Source organism: Choloepus didactylus, chromosome 11, assembly GCF_015220235.1.
Source record: "Choloepus didactylus isolate mChoDid1 chromosome 11, mChoDid1.pri, whole genome shotgun sequence".
Taxonomy (NCBI): domain Eukaryota; kingdom Metazoa; phylum Chordata; class Mammalia; order Pilosa; family Megalonychidae; genus Choloepus; species Choloepus didactylus.
The window spans coordinates 12,063,049-12,079,011 of record NC_051317.1 but is presented as its reverse complement, the minus strand read 5'-3'; positions in this window follow the sequence as shown (position 1 = coordinate 12,079,011).

Here is a 15,963-nt window from a genome sequence, read left to right as displayed (position 1 = left end):
TCCCAAGCATTTGGCTAAGACTTGGGAAAACGAGTCAAGGGATATTGAAAGCAAAAAAGAGATTAAATTGTTATCTCTTCAGGGGCTCATTTGAAATCTTAGAAAGAACAGAACACTTGAACATAAACTTGTAGGGGAATCTGTTCCAATATATGTGTAAACTGTAATGATCTTTTATGAGCAATAGGAGAGGAAAGTGAATCAGGAAATGAGTCACTGATTTTCAATGCTTGTGATCATGGCCTTTATTCCATTAGTTTATGGTGGCTTTAAAATGTACTTAATGGCAGAAAAATCATTTTTTAGAGAAGGATGAAGTAAAGAATAAATATTCACAGTCTCCCATCCTTGGCTGCTAAGGAGAAAGAGACTTATTGCTCAGACACCGGCCTTTGTAGTACTGACCAGGGCAATGGACAGAGCCACAGAATGGAAGAATGTGGGAGGAGATGGATGGTTCTGTAGAGGTAAGGGTGTGAGGCCTCCAGGGCAAAAGACTGGAGCGCAGGGTGCTGGGTGGGACCCAGCTTAAGTGGTTGGGTGGGGTCCTGGCTACCATGTCCAGGGCACCTTGGGGGAGAGGGAGGTGTGGATGTGCAGGCAGGTCTTTTAGGGAGCTTATTTGTTGTCTAGGTATGGTGAAATTCCCCTTTCTTGGATCTTAAAGACTTGTGTTGCTTTTTGAGGTTTTTGGAGTCTGATTTGTCCTTATTTTTAATGTGACCCCAAATGGAGACAGGTCCCAAAGCAGCAACTGAAAAACCTAATTTTATTTGGGTTCCACTACTTTTCTCCTAATATTATGTTTTCTAGAAGGTTTAGCCTTGCCAACCACAAATCTTTTCCAATTGGCAGAGGTTTACTGATCCTACAGTATTTCCTCCCTAATGAAGACAACTTTGTTGTGAGCTTTGCTGATGGTGAATCTGGTGTTTACTAACACAGCTCTTCCATACAAACTAGTCCTTAGGCCAAGAGTGAGAGTTCAAGTTATCACTGACCCCAGAGCACACCTGTTCAGGTCCTGCAGTTCACTGCTTTGAGCCATCTGTTTGAATATTGGGCTCCTTTCCCTAGCAAAAATTTGCAAGTAATTTAGAGACCATGATGCTCAACCCAGATTCAGGCCACCCTGATGTTGAAGCCAACAGGTATTAAAGTCATGCCATTTGTATTCCTTGATGCTATCTAAACAAGCTTTGTGAATCAGATTAGAGTTATTTGGCATCTTGTTCCATTGCCCACTTCCTGCCCTTTCATGCTCATTTTGTGATCATGGGGGAGGGTGTCTAGAAAGAGCAAAGTTTGGATATGATGAGAAAACTAACTCCCAGGATGGTAGTAGAAGCCACAATGATGATAACAAAGGCTTAATATGTGCTTGTATTTGTATACAGAAATATATACATATATACAAAATTTCATTGACTCTTTCAACAATGTTAGGCATTGGGAGTGTCTAAATTTTGCAAATGAAGAAACAGTCTCAGAGAAATTAAACAATCTATGTATAGTCACACAGTGAGTAAGTGGCAGAGCTGGGAATTGAACCCACATCTCTTCTAACCCTTATGCTTCAGTGTACCTCCTAAAGGGAAGTCAGGTCTGGGTTCCAGTCATACCTGTTGCTTGTGTTCAAGTCATTTCTTCCTGCCCAGGTCTCAGTTTTTCAGGTGTAAAGTGAAACCTGGACGTACTCTCTAAAGTCCATTCCAGGTGTGTGAGTCTGTGATTCAAACACTTACTGATACTTCCTGTGTATTGGCATGCTGGTCTAATGCAAGGAGGGATGGCACTCCTGCCTTCTGGGGCAGGCAGTTGAGGTGTCAGTACAAGACAGCAGAACAGGAATAAATACCATTATAATGCTCCTGACATGTAGTAGGCAGGAGTGATGTTCAAAATATTTAATAACTTGCTTGGTAATATAAATTAAAACATGAAGTAATATATACTAAATGTAAAAATTCCTTTTGTTCTATACACTATATATTCCTTAAAATTGCTTGCCAAATGATGTATGTTGTGGTGCATATCATCAAAGCATTCTAATTTCCAAATCATTCGTCAATTTTTAGCTGTTGTTAGTGTGATCTTTTAAGGCCTCTGCCTGTGATTTGATACAAGGAACTACCTCAAAGTCTTTCAATGACATCCCTGATATAATAAGGGTAATTAGGACCCCAGAGCCCTGCACTTGGTTGCAGCAGGAGGAGGGTTGGCAGAGCTGCCTATGAGTCAGGGGACGGGCACAAACCTGGATGCCAACAGTTCCCATATAGCCTTGACCCCAAAGGTAGGGACAGAGATGCAGGCTGACAACACTGCCTGCCTTGAAGCCCTTGCCAATGCCGGGCCCCTCGGGGTAGTAGGTGGAACTGCACGTACCTTTCTACTGCCACAGTCGATCATTGTACTCAGATGCCACAAGGGGATGCCTACAGCCATGCAGGCACTTGCCCGGGCCCCATTTCTTGCCTTTGTGGCAATAGCCAAAGAGGCCTACTAGGTGACTTCTTGTCTAACATGTAGAGGATTTCTCTTTACCAACCACTCTGGAAGTGTTTCAGTATTTTTAAAATTGACGTGGTGGACCAGATTGAATAATTGCTCTTAATTCTTTACTCCCTCCCTCTGCCATGTGACCCTGCAGTGCACTAGAATGGAAGGAGTATATTTCCCTGCTCCACTGATGGTGGCCCAGCCATGTGACTTATTTTGGCCAATGGAATGTGGGAAGAAGTAATAGTTTGCTGGGCTCTCTAAGAAGAGCATGTTCAGGTTACCACTGCCCACTGCCTGAGATCCAAGGTGAGATGAATGGGGTAGATGGGAAACGGTTTGAAGCTGGAGGCAAATGTAGCTGCTCCACCACCTGAAGCAGACCTATGAACAAGGAAGACAAATGCTTGCTATTGTAAGCTTCTGAGTTTGGGGATGTTTTGTTATGCAGAAGTCTTGCAGCAATAGCTGCCTGATACATATGTCCAACCAGAATGCCAGCATAATTGAGTGCTCAGGGTAGACACTCCATGAATGATTGTTGCATTGTTATTTTGACCACTGAAGAAAGAATCAGGTAGCAGGGGGCTTTCAGGGATGGAGAGAATTTGGCGAGGCAGACAGGAGTGGAAGAGGCAAGAGTGAAGATTCAGGGGTAGAGATGTTCAAAGGCTACTCCAGGAGAATGATGGACCAGCCTGTCTGGAGGAAAAAAATAAAGCACCAGTGTCCAGGGAGTGGTCTTCAGGCTTTTTGATATGTACTTCTTTCTATCCAACTGGGGCTCGCAAATCCCCTCTGTGAACACTCGCTAAGATCATTGGTGGGAGTATCCACTAATCCAACTCTCAGCAAAATATATCATATATCAAAGCATTAAATGTGCACATTATTTTCCTTTGACTCAACTGCTCTTCTTTCAAGGATGTATCTACAGGAGTAATTGGGCAAGTGAGAAAAGAAAGTGGTGTAAGTGGCACAAGAATTTTTTCCCCTTACTTTTAATGTTAAAAAAGTTGGGATAGCCTAGCTATCCAACCACAGAGAATTATTTAAACAAATTAAAACATATATTCAATGGAATACTATTCAGCCTTGAAAACAAGATGGTAAAAGAACATTTATTGACACATAGAGAAGTTTGCAGTGTAGTAAATTAAAAGTGAGAGACAAGATCATATATTCATACATTATGTGAACATAGACCCAGTATTCTTTGTGTGTTTATGGGATTTTGATGGCAAAATACTGTGTCTAACACATTCACACGTGCACACACACACACACACACACACACACACAGTGGTGACAACTCCATTCATTAGGATCCTGCTTATGGAGTGTACTATCTGTCTTTAAAAGAAATACTTTCCTTGAGTGGAGGGTGAATCCTAAGTAACAGAAAAGGTTGCTAAATTGCCCTGAACAGTAAAGGGGTGTTTTGGAGGGAGGTGGATCCAACAAGGCTGGACACTAGGTACAGGGAGAGGAGGAAAACCTACATTCCTCCCTGGCTTCCGTTTCACCCTCTTCCTCCCTGACCACCTCCCTCCCCTGCCCCAAGCACAGCCTAGGAAGGGCTTGGAGAGTCAATGAGGGGGTTTAGAGGTGGCTTGCTGTGCTGTGTGTGATGTAAACTCTCTCATTCATTTTTCTTCTGAGACTATCAGTCTAATCTACAACGTTCCTTGGTAGTTTTGTGCCAGTGGATCCTTTTGGGAAAGTGTGACACAGAAGTTGAAGGAATAGCTCACTGAGTGTAGAAGAATATACTTGGTGTGCTGGTTTGAATGTATTATGCCCCCCAGAAAAAGCCATATTCTTTGATGCAATCTTGTGGGGCAGACATATGAGTGGGGATTAAGTTGGAACATTTGAATTAGGTTGTTTGCATGGAAATGTGCCCCACCCAACTGTAGGTGATAACACTGATGAGATACTTCCATGGAGGTGTGGCCCCACCCATTCAGGGCAGGCCTTGATCAGTGGAGCCATATAAATGAGCTGACAAACAGAAGAAAATCAGTGCGGCTGTGAGTGACATTTTGAAGAGGAGCTACAGCAAGAGGGACACTTTGAAGAAAGCACAGGAGCTGCAGATGAGAGACAGTTTGAAGATGGCCATTGAAAGCAGACTCTTGCTCCGGAGAAGCTGAGAGAGGACAAATATCCCAAGTACAACTAAGAGTGACATTTTTGAGGAACTGCAGCCTAGAGAGGAACGTCCTGAGAGAAAGCCATTTTGAAACCAGAACTTTGGAGCAGACACCAGCCATGTGCCTTCCCAGCTAACAGAGGTTTTCCAGACACCATTGGCCATCCTCCAGTGAAGGTACCCAGTTGCTGATGTGTTGGACGCTTTATGTCCTTAAGACTGTAACTGTGTAACCAAATAAACCCCCTTTTATAAAAGCCAATCCATTTCTGGTGTTTTGCATTCTGGCAGCATTAGCAAACTAGAACACTTGGGCAGGAGGAATTTGACTTCTTTCCTTTTATTCCTTTGTCATGTAATTACCCTTATTAAGTCATATTAAAATTTGCCTCTTCTTGTTGCTTGGGTGAACTCGGAAGAATTGATCAGCCTCTTCTGGTGTTCCCCTGAGGCAGGGATCCCCAGGATTCTCCCTCTCCATGGGGCAGGAGTGGGCGGTGGGCTTCCGCACTGGGCGTCCACATTGGTGGGCATGGGTGTGGATGACTTTTTGTGCATCATTATGGGAGAGTCTCTTCTTAAGGCTTTCGTAAAAGTCTGGAATCTGGGAGGCTGGTAGTCATACCAGATTCATGGTTTTTCATTTTTTTTTATTCTGAAACTCTACCTTAGAGAATAGACTTGGAGAGGAGAAAGACAAGTTCTAACACATATTGAGTTTTACATACTTCATTTCATTTATTTTTCACAATTGACTTAACACTTGAAAATACTGAAAATTGAGGTTCAGAGAGGTTAATGACTTGCAGAAATTCACACAGAGCTGGGATTATCCAGGATCAATCTGATAACAAAGTTTTTTTTTTTTTTTTTTTTTTTTTTAATTCCAAGAGGCTGGAGATGAAAAGTTAAAGGATCTGGCTGGGGCTATTTAACCTTGAAGGAGCGGATTTTATTTTTAGAAAATATCTACCAGCCACTATTTTTCTCTTCTGAGCAAGAAATAAGAAGAAAGAGATGAAAACTGCAGATTGAGAGAATGAGGCTCACAATTATGGAAAAAAGAATTCCTTTACAGTGATGTGACATTCATCAGACATTGAAATTGGTTACCGAGTATTTAAACAGAATGGGCTTTTGCCTAAAGGTGACTGTACTGGTTTGTATATATTATGTCCCCCAGAAAAAGCCATGTTCTTTGATGCAATCTTGTGGGGGCAGACATATTAGTGTTGATTAAGTTGGAGCCTTTGGATTCGGTTGTTTCCATGGAGATGTGACCCACCCAACTGTAGGTGATAACTCTGATAAGATAATTTCCATGGAGGTGTGGCCCCACCCATTCAGCGTGGACCTTGATTAGTGTACTAGAGTACTATATAACAGCTCAGACAGAAGGAGCTCAGAGCTTCAGCCAAGAGAGAGCAACTGAGAGTGACACTTTGAAGAGGAACTGCAGCTAAGAAAGGACAAATGCTCCAAAAGCAACAGTTTGGAGGATGCTACTTTGAAACACAACCTGGGAGCAAGCAGAGGCTAGCCATGTGCCTTCCGAGCTAACAGAGGTTTTCTGGATGCCAATGGCCTTTCTCCAATGAAGGTACCCTATTGTAGATGCCTTCTCTTGTATGCTTTATGGCCTTAAGACAGTAACTGTGTAACCAGATAAACCCCCTTTAAAAAAGCCAATCCATTTCTGGTGTTTTGCATAATGACAGCATTAGCAAACCGGAACAGTGACCTTCTCTATAAACTGCCTAAAAGATTAGAGCATAGACAAGATGAACTTCACAGCCCCTTAAAAGCTGTGTTTCTCAAAGAATAGTATGAGACCACGTATATCAAAATGGCCTGGGGTAGTTGAATTAGGGATTTTCACTTTTAAAAAGTTTTTTTTTTTTTAATCAATCATGGTCCAGTCAAGAAAATAGCAATGGAGAGGGATTTCATGCAAAAAATGTTATTGTATCAGTAATCCATTGCTGTGTGACAACACATCCTAAAAATGGTAGCTTAAAAGAACAATTACTTATTATAGCTCATGAATCTCTGGCCAGTTGGATTGTTCTTTTGGTCTTGTCTGGGCTCCGTCATGTGTGTATAGTGAGTGTCAGTTCCACAGATGACTCTGATTCCGGAGTTTGACTATTAGCTGGGCACTTTGGTTCTCCTCCATGAAGTCTCTTGTCCTGTAGCAAGCTAACTTGTGCTTCTTTACATGGCAGCTCAGCAGGATTCCAGAAGGAAGAGAAGACACATGCAAAGTCTCTTTAGGTCTGGAATCAGAACTGGCACAATATAGCTTTGCCGTAATTTATTGGCCAAAGCAAGTCATCAGGGCAGCTCACATTCAAGAGCTGGAGAAATAGACTCCACCTTTTGATGGGTGGAGCTGTACAGTTACAGAAAAAAGGCATGGATAGAGGGAAGGGAGTAATTGGGACTTCATTATTATTATTACTATTTTGCCAACAGTCTGCCATAGCTATAAAGGCATTAGGAAGCCTGGATGAGTAAAAGGAAGAAGGGGTGTGCTAGGATTAAAAAAGGAGCAGCGGGGACACTTGGATGAATAATAGGCATTGCTGGGACCACTGAGCAGGGAGGTGTCATATGCTGCTGCTGGATTGCTCAAGAGACACTACCACTGCTGGTGCTGGTACATGATAACTTCTCCTTTCTGGCTGGCAGTGATTCACACTGGCTGAAACTAACCAAAAACTCCTGGTAGGAGAATCTAAGAATTGTAGTGTTCAGGCTTCCAGCTCTGGCTGTGTAGAGCAGGATACAGAGGGAGAGTGTGGGGCTGCAAGCCAACAGGAAAATAATGGCCCCACCCCTGTGGGATTCTTATCAAATATAGCTTTGAGTCCCATTGCTCTCATATGGTGTGATTCTAGGGGAGTGGTGAAATATGAGTCCATTTCAAAGATTAGTATTGACTGGGTCATCTGTGAATTGGTAAAGAATTCCCAGGGAATTACCCTTGCTTATTTTGAACAATGGCTTGGCTGGAGATAGTGGTGTGGACTAGATAAATAGTTTGAATCAGGAAGAAAGTCAGATTTCAGTACCATTCATCATTATACCAAAGGATATTATCTGTATGGAGAAAAAATAGGTATAAAACTCTTGATGTTCTCCATCTGATGGATTGAGTGGCTAATGGTCTTAGCCTTTGGCTTAGAAAGTAAGTGCATGCAGGTGTATGTGAATGAAGTACAGAGAGACTGACAATCAGAACAGAAAAGTACAAGAATATTAATCAACTGGAAATGATTAAGCAAAAATCAGTCTGTTAAGTGTCTGTAGAAAGACATAATTCCGGATTCTTTAATGAGAAGAAGAAATTGCAGACATATTGTTGGAGAAATCCAATAGTTGCCATTTAAAGTCAGATAATTATGAACTACTCCAGCTGTGTGGATACCCAAAAGATGGGGTAGAGGACTGAAAGCAGAAGGCAGGGGTAACAAATAGTAGAGGGATGATTCTGCTATGGGGGAGTTTATAAAAATTCAACACTGAACAACTTGGAGGCTTAATCATGGATCCTGAAGACATTTAAATATTTAATGGACTGATCTGGCAAGAATGTGTTTTAAATATGCATTACTTTCTTATCAGGACAATTTAACAGTGATTACTTATGATGGGGCTTAATCAATTAGTGTTGAAACTGGTTTGCAAATGTGAAAAAAACATAACCGCATCATCTTTAAGGCTCTTTAGTCATTGTCTACTCCTTTCCCCCTCATTTTGCAGATAAGGAAACCGAGGCCCAGAGAGGTGAAGTGACTTGTCTCAGGTCACACAGCTTAAAGACAGACTCAGGACTAGAGCTCAGGCTGTGAGATTCCCAGACCAGTGGGTTTTATTCCCTCTGACTTTACCATAATTTGTACCTTGTATTTTTACAGAGACCAGATCTGAATCTAAATGAATCTTGAAGGCAGTATTTTCTAGATTCATCAGAATCACCCTGTGGTATGTACTTTTCAAAAATAGACCTGCCTGGGGCCTAGCCCAGAACTTCAGAGGCAGAATTCCAGAGTGGGAGATCAGAGACTAAGGAGTGTTTATTTTAAAAAAACTTCCCCATGTGATTCTGATGTGTGGCCTTCCTTTTCTCTTGCCCAATCCTGTGCTAAGAAAATGGTTTTAGGCACCGGTTGGCAGAAGAGAGAATTGCCCAGATGCTTACACAACCTCAGTTAGGTAAGGCTTTTATCCAAAGCTCCTCCTCCACTCACTGACTTCCTGAGGTGTCACTTGCTGTGCACCCTCATTTCAGAGATTTCCCTGGATCCATCCTTCTTTGTCCTGAGGGTAACAACGTTTGAAGATGCAATATTGACCATCATCAGATTGGCTCCTCCAAGCATCTGCAGTCCAGAAAGTGTAGGATGATGTCCAATTTAGGCCACCTCAATTATTGGTTCCCTGGGATCAGTGGTGAGTATAATAAGTTATAGCCAGAGTGGGGAGCCAGCTCTAAGGACAAATGAGTCTGAAGAGAACTTGTCTTTCTTGTCCAGTGTTATAACTGCAGCCTGTAGAGCAATATCTGGCTGATGTTAGGTGCTCAATAAGTATTTGTTGAATGCATGAAGGTGAGCCCCTTATTGGGTGCTAGCTACAAGACATCTGTATCTAATGTATCTTGAGTCAATAAGTGTCCTCTTTCCAGAAGTGTAGCCAGATTCTAGGTATAGTTGTGACTCACCCAGTAAAGCTCCACAGGGCCTAATGGATGATGATAAATCATAACCCTTCTAGGTGCTCAGAATCAATTTCGCACCTCATCTGTTATCACGAGCAGAATGCATGAGAAAGTCCCCTCACTAGAGTAATACCTCAGCTCGCAAAACTAAAAAAATGCCTAAAGACCAGAAAAGGAGCACTCTTATGGTTCATGGTGCTTAATCAGCTACCTAGACACTGATGGATTTCGTGGGATATTTACATTTGAATCATTGCATCCAGAACATCTCAAGCAGAGCCCATAGTTTATGGGCAGCATGGAAGCAATTTAAAAATATCATTTCTCATTATCTGTAGTCAGAAACAAAGCCTCTCTTTGTAGAAATATTCTCTAAGAAGAAAAATAAGAATAGAACTGGGGATGATGCACTATCCAGAGCAATGAAAGGGCTGGGCTGCCAAAATCCTACTGTGCCCATGACATGTCACTAACTGATCGTAGCATATTTCTCCCTGATATGTCTGGGTGCAGCCTCATTGCATCTTAACCCAATGCTGTAAGGAGCCTCTGCCAAATCATCCGAGTTGGCATGTTGAACTGAAACTCATTGACTGTTGCTGATCAAGAGTTTATTTTTGACTATTATTTTTCTGGAAAGATGATATTTGTAGGTGATAAGAGAGATGAAGGGAAACAAAATATCCTAGATTTGGAAGGGGTCTTCATTAGGCAACTGGATCCACTTCCTTGCTTCTCTGGAGGATAATATTCAAAGTCATGCACTGAAGATGATCTCCTCAATGGCAGTGTTTCACCAACTAGATTTGGGGGTGCTATGCATCAGAATCATCTGGGGAAGCTTGGTAATAATGTAGGTACTTATGCCTCACTTGAGACTTACTGAATCAGAATCTCCGGGTTTGAAGGGTAGGACAAATGCATTGGAACAAGTATCCCAGGTGTGTCTTAATCACTCTAATGTTAGAGAACCATTGCTCTATGGAGACCCGGGTTCTAGTTCCAGCCCTGCCATTCACTAGCTCTGTGAACTTGGGCATGTCACTTATCTGAGCCTCAGTTTCCCTATGTTAAGGAGGCATAATAACTTCTGTGCCTTCTACCCCATAGGGAAGTCATGATAAGTTTATATTCCTCCTGGTGGGGAGTTGGGGAATTGGGGTGGATTTTCTGAACTTTGTTATAACTTTAATAGGACTTCATTGACTTACTGAAAACCAGAATGACATAGAAAAACAAAGTAAACTGGCTACTGCAAATCAACAGGGCAAGAGACCAGAGCAGTAGTTATCAACCCTGGTTATTAATAAGAATCATCTGGGGAGCTTTAAAAACTACTTGATCCAAGACCCCATCCAAGATGGGGTTAGAAGAGAATCCAGGAGTTGGGCTGGACCCCAGGAGCACTTGTGGGTGGGGTCAGAGTTATTCTGAATTTTGTCCTTCTCAAGGGATGGTGGTCCTCAATGTCCTTCAAGCCTATCAGCATTCCAGTATTCTCCAATACATTTCTCTTTATTTAAGTTACTCAGGGTCCCTTTTGTTGCTTGCAACCAGAAAACCTTAACTGACATCTTCTCATTAGCCCGTTAACCCCAAAAAGCTAGGGACCAGGGCTATCTCATTCATCTTTGGATCCTGAGTGAACTAAAACAGTTCCAGACACACAGTAAGGCTTATATATTTGCTTAACACATGAGTTAAAGAGAGCTGCCCAAGTGCTTATCCTAACTGGAAGAGATTAAATCTAGGTTTCCTTGAAGCAAAAAAGTAATGTACGTAAAATTCCTGGCATTTATGTGTGCATACTCAGTGAATGATTGTGGTGGTTGTTTCTGAATTCAATGAAGATAGCAAGGTAGATAAGACTTCAAAAAGTTTATGGTCTAAAGTATGGGTTGGCAAACTATGGCAACTGGCTGACTTTGTAAATAAAGTTTACTGGAACACAGCTATGCTCATACATTTATGTATTGTCTATAACTGCTTTTTCATGGCAACTGCAAAGTTAAATAGTAGCAATAGAGATTGCATGGCCCGCAAATCTGAAATATTTACTTTACAGAAATGTTTGCTGACTCCTGGTCTAAGGGTGTAGATTTGATATATGTATGTACATTGGAGAGCCTCCCTTTACCCCTGAAGATTAACTTTCCCCCTCTTACACCCTGTTCTATACCCCAGGAGGCTGGCCTATATGGCAGGGCCTGTGGCAGTGATTCTCAAAGTGTAGTCCTGGGATCAGCACCACACCAGTGTCATCTGAGATCTTACCTGGGCCCTACCCCACCATGCTGAATCACAAACTCTGTGGGTAGGGCCCAGCAATCTTTGTTTCACTCCTCCATGTGATTCTGATGCATGTTGAGATTTAAGAACCACTGGTCTATAGTAACAAGCTTGCACTTCAGGTTCTGGTTGAGTTCTACCAATGGGGACCATCACCAAGAGATGGGAGGGAGGCAGGGGGAAAGAGAGTAAGGTGAGGGACTTGCTTCCTGGCTTCCCCCTCAGTGGGGTTATTCCATTCTTCAACTGAACATCTCAGCTCCTGTAAGATGGTCCTCTTTAAGAAGCCTCCATTGTATTGGGTTCTATTAACCAACACTGTTCCCTCCACTCACCCCTTTAGGCCTATGAGTGGTGACAGGAGCTTCTATTAGGGATTTGTACTAGTCCTTGTGTTTTCCAGATAATATTACTACCTCATTGTAAATAGTCCCTTTGGTAAAGGCTCCTCAAATTATTCTAATTTGAATGTGTTTCTTGCTGGGACCTTGACAAATACAGTATATAAAATGGCAACTTGCATAGTGTCATATTACAAAGGCAGAATGAGTGATACTCAGTGAGGGTTTCAGTAGCTCAGAGGACAGAAAATCTATATAGACACATCTCTGGGGACAGGAGTGCTCAGAGAAGGCTTCAGAGGCAGTGTGACCTTGGCAGGTCTTTTAAATATATACCTAAATAGTAGGAAGCTTCCCAGGTTAGGGGAATGGTAAACTTAAAAGCATGGAGTTAGGAAGTGTAAACAACTTTCTGGGCAACAGTGAGTTATTGAATTTGACTGACATGATGTTGAGATTGAGAAACACTTTTGTAGGCAGCAGGGGGTTGTGCCAGTTTGGATGTATTATGTCCCCCTAAGTGCCATGTTCTTTGATGCAGTCTTGTGGGGGAAGATGTATTAGTGTTGATTAGATTGCAATTTTTTGACTGAAAGTTTCCATGGAGATGTGACTCAGTCAACTGTGAGTGAAACATTTGATTGGAGAATTTCCATCGAGGTCTTACCTTGCCCATTCAGGGTGGGTGTTAATTGGATCGCTGGAGTCGTATAAAGGAGTTCGCAGACAGAAGGACCAGAGAGCAACTGAGAATGATATTTTGAATAGGAGCTGCAGCTAAGAGAGGACAGAATGCCCCAAGAGCAACATTTTGGAGAATGCCCTTTTGAAATGCAACCTGGGAGCAAGTGGACGCCAGCCACGTGCCTTCTGAGCTAACAGAGGTTTTCCGGACACCAGTGGCCATCGATGCTTCAGTGTAGGTACCCAATTGCTGATGTGTTACCTTGGACACTTTACAGCCTTAAGGCTGTAACTGTGTAACCAAAGAAACCCCCTGTATAAAAGCCAATCCATTTCTGGTATTTTACATTCTGGCAGCATTAGCAAACTGGAACAGGGGTTATTGAAACTCTCTGAACAGGCAAGTCATGTGGAGATAAACAGTTCAAGAATAAGCCTGAACAATTCAGAGTTTGGTGATTAAGAACACAGGCTTTGGAATTGGAGGGACTGCCTCATACTGGCTGTGTCTCCATCAGTAAATCACCCAATATCCCTGAGCCTTAGTTTCCCCTATAAAACAGAGAGTATTAAGTTGTTATTGCTTAATGGGTCCAGAGTTTCTGTTTTGGGTGATGAAAAAGTTTGGGTAATGGATGCTGGTGATGGTAGCACAGCATTGTAAATGTAATGAATGCCAGTGAATTGTACACTTAAAAATGGTGGAAACAGCAAAATTTTTGTTCTATAAATGTTATCACACAAAATAAAACATTCTATGTTCATAGAACAGTTGCAGAAGTACATATACGTGAAATAGGTTTTAGCTTTTCACAGACTAATTGGGGGTTGGATGCGGTGGGAGGTCATGGTGGAAGGGAAACTTTCTTTTACGATGTATCTTTGTGCATTGTGTTTTTTTTTTTTTTTGACTTGTGCATGGAACATCTTTTCAACAGAAGTTTAAGAGTCAAGATGAAAACTAGAATAAAAAAGCTTTTATTCAGAAAAAAAGAAATAATACCTTAAATTGCTGGCATAGAGATTAAATGAAGAGTTGCGTGTAGGCATTAGAACAGTGCCTAGAATACTGCAAATGCTCAAGAAATGGTATGAGTGTGGCCACTCAATATCTTTATCAACCTCCAGGATTTATGGGCTCTCAGGGTATGACAAAGCATCTTCCTGCAACTTCTTGCTACCCAAATAAGCATTCTCTTCCAACACATCTCCTTTCCCTAAAGACCTTGGATAAAGTGCCTGCTTCCTCTAAGGAGCTGCGTTTCCTACAGCAATCTCTAAGAGATACAGGGTCAAAAGGGTTTTCATTTAGGGTGTCAAAGCAGAAACCACTTGCACATTCTTAATTTAAAGTTTAAGGGAGAGGGTAGGATTTTCTCCTGAGAGAAGGACATAAAGAACAAAAGTACTTCGCATGGACAGACACTGGAGTTTCCTTGGTGCTTATTCGTAGGTAGTTTGTCTTGAGGGATAGGGTCTTTGGGGCTACTTTAAAAGTGAACAAATTCTCAACCAAGACTTACTGGTGGGTGGCAGACAAATAACTGGGTAATCTAGATATGTTGGCTCCTAACGCCCCCTTGAAGTAGGACTTGGAAGTTTGCTGCATTTCCCGGATAGATATAGCTCCATGGAGAGACCATGGGAAGTGATGCTTGAGTGAAGTTGCGCAGGGTGATTAGAAAATGGTCTACCTTATATACCACCAGGCAAAACCTCATAAAATTCCTTTTATTCATCCTCTTCTTGTCCCTTGGAAAGTTCTTTGTGGGAATCCACTGTTTGCATCCCCCCCCCCTTTTTTTAAAATCATAAATCTCTAATAATAAAAAAAGACCTTGTGCTCTTACTCTTAGCCATTTTGCCCTCACCCTTGCTTGCACACTTCCACTCAACAAAACCCACTGTAGTAAAGAATGTTACTCATTTCCTTTTTTTAACCCTGATACATCAGAGTATATCAAGGCTATATCTTTAACAACTCCATTCACCTGTATTCCAGTGGGTTTTCTTGAGTGGGAGTGAAAAGTGTGGAGTTCCACCAAAGGGAGGGAATTCCAAATAAAAGGATGTTGAACTGTGACTTCTAGGTGATGGCAGAGGAAAAAGGTGGGCTTTGAACACAGGGCTTTCAGTGTTTAGATGACCTGCCTTCCCTCTTCCCATGGGCTCTAACTTCAGTACCCGAATTTCTTTTCCCTTAGGCTAGACAGTTTCCCCCAAAAAGAATTCTCCTATCTTCTGCCTGGGAGAGGCTTGGGGGAGGCAACCCAGGAGCCAAGTGGGGAAAGGGGCTGAGGGTCTCACCTGTTGTTCAGGGAGGGCCTCACTTTCATTCTCTGCTCTGCTGATGTTCTCTGGTCCAGAGCCTTTGTTTCAATTTCTGCAGAGAGGAACCTCCCACCTGGCTCGGGGAAGGACCATCACCTGCCTACTTGGTTGGGGGAGGAGAGCTGACTTGTTTAAATAATCCTAACTCAGATTTTCAACCTCCCTCTGTTCAGATCTATCTTCTTCTCCCATTTCCAGAACTACCTGGTGCCTCTGATTCCTGAGCCTTTCTGAGCTATGCTGGCTTGCACTTCATGCATTTGTGTTGGCTCCACATCCTGCAGGCCTTTAGCAGAGAGAAGAAAGGTGAAATCAAGGCCAGTTCCCTCTCCTTCATCTCTTTTCCATTTTCTAAGTTTTGTTGATCCCTCTTCTGCTTCTGTTTCTTCTCTTTCTCTTTGTTCTTCAGGGTTAATACCTTTTTTCTTCCCATAGCTTATATTCTAGTGGGATTTTAGGAAAAAGTGGAGATAAATACCTGTCATTCTACCATGTTTAACTGCAAGTCAAGCTGATTTTCTTTCTTTTTTTTTTTTTTTTTAATGTCTCAAAAGGCAACTTTGTCTGCCACTCTTTGGTTTTGCCAGGCTTTCATTAACCAGTTCTTTGATTTCATCTTTGAAGACCAGGAGGAGATTTCTTTCAGGTTTCAGAATTTGCCTTTAGAAGATTTCCACCAAAGAGGCTGAAACCTTCTAGACTTTCTGCTCCTTCTGTCTTGAATGGCTGCATTGCTTATCCACACAAGCTTTGATAATAAGGAAGGTGACCAGAGGACCTTCTATCAGGCCCAGGAAATATGCCATAGATGGCACATATTGCTGACTGTATCACTAATTTAAAACAATCTTTAAAAAAATCTACTCATTCCCCAAAGTCATAGTTTTCAGGCTCCCTATACACTCTGTTTATGTATCTAAGTCATTAGTATCATCTGG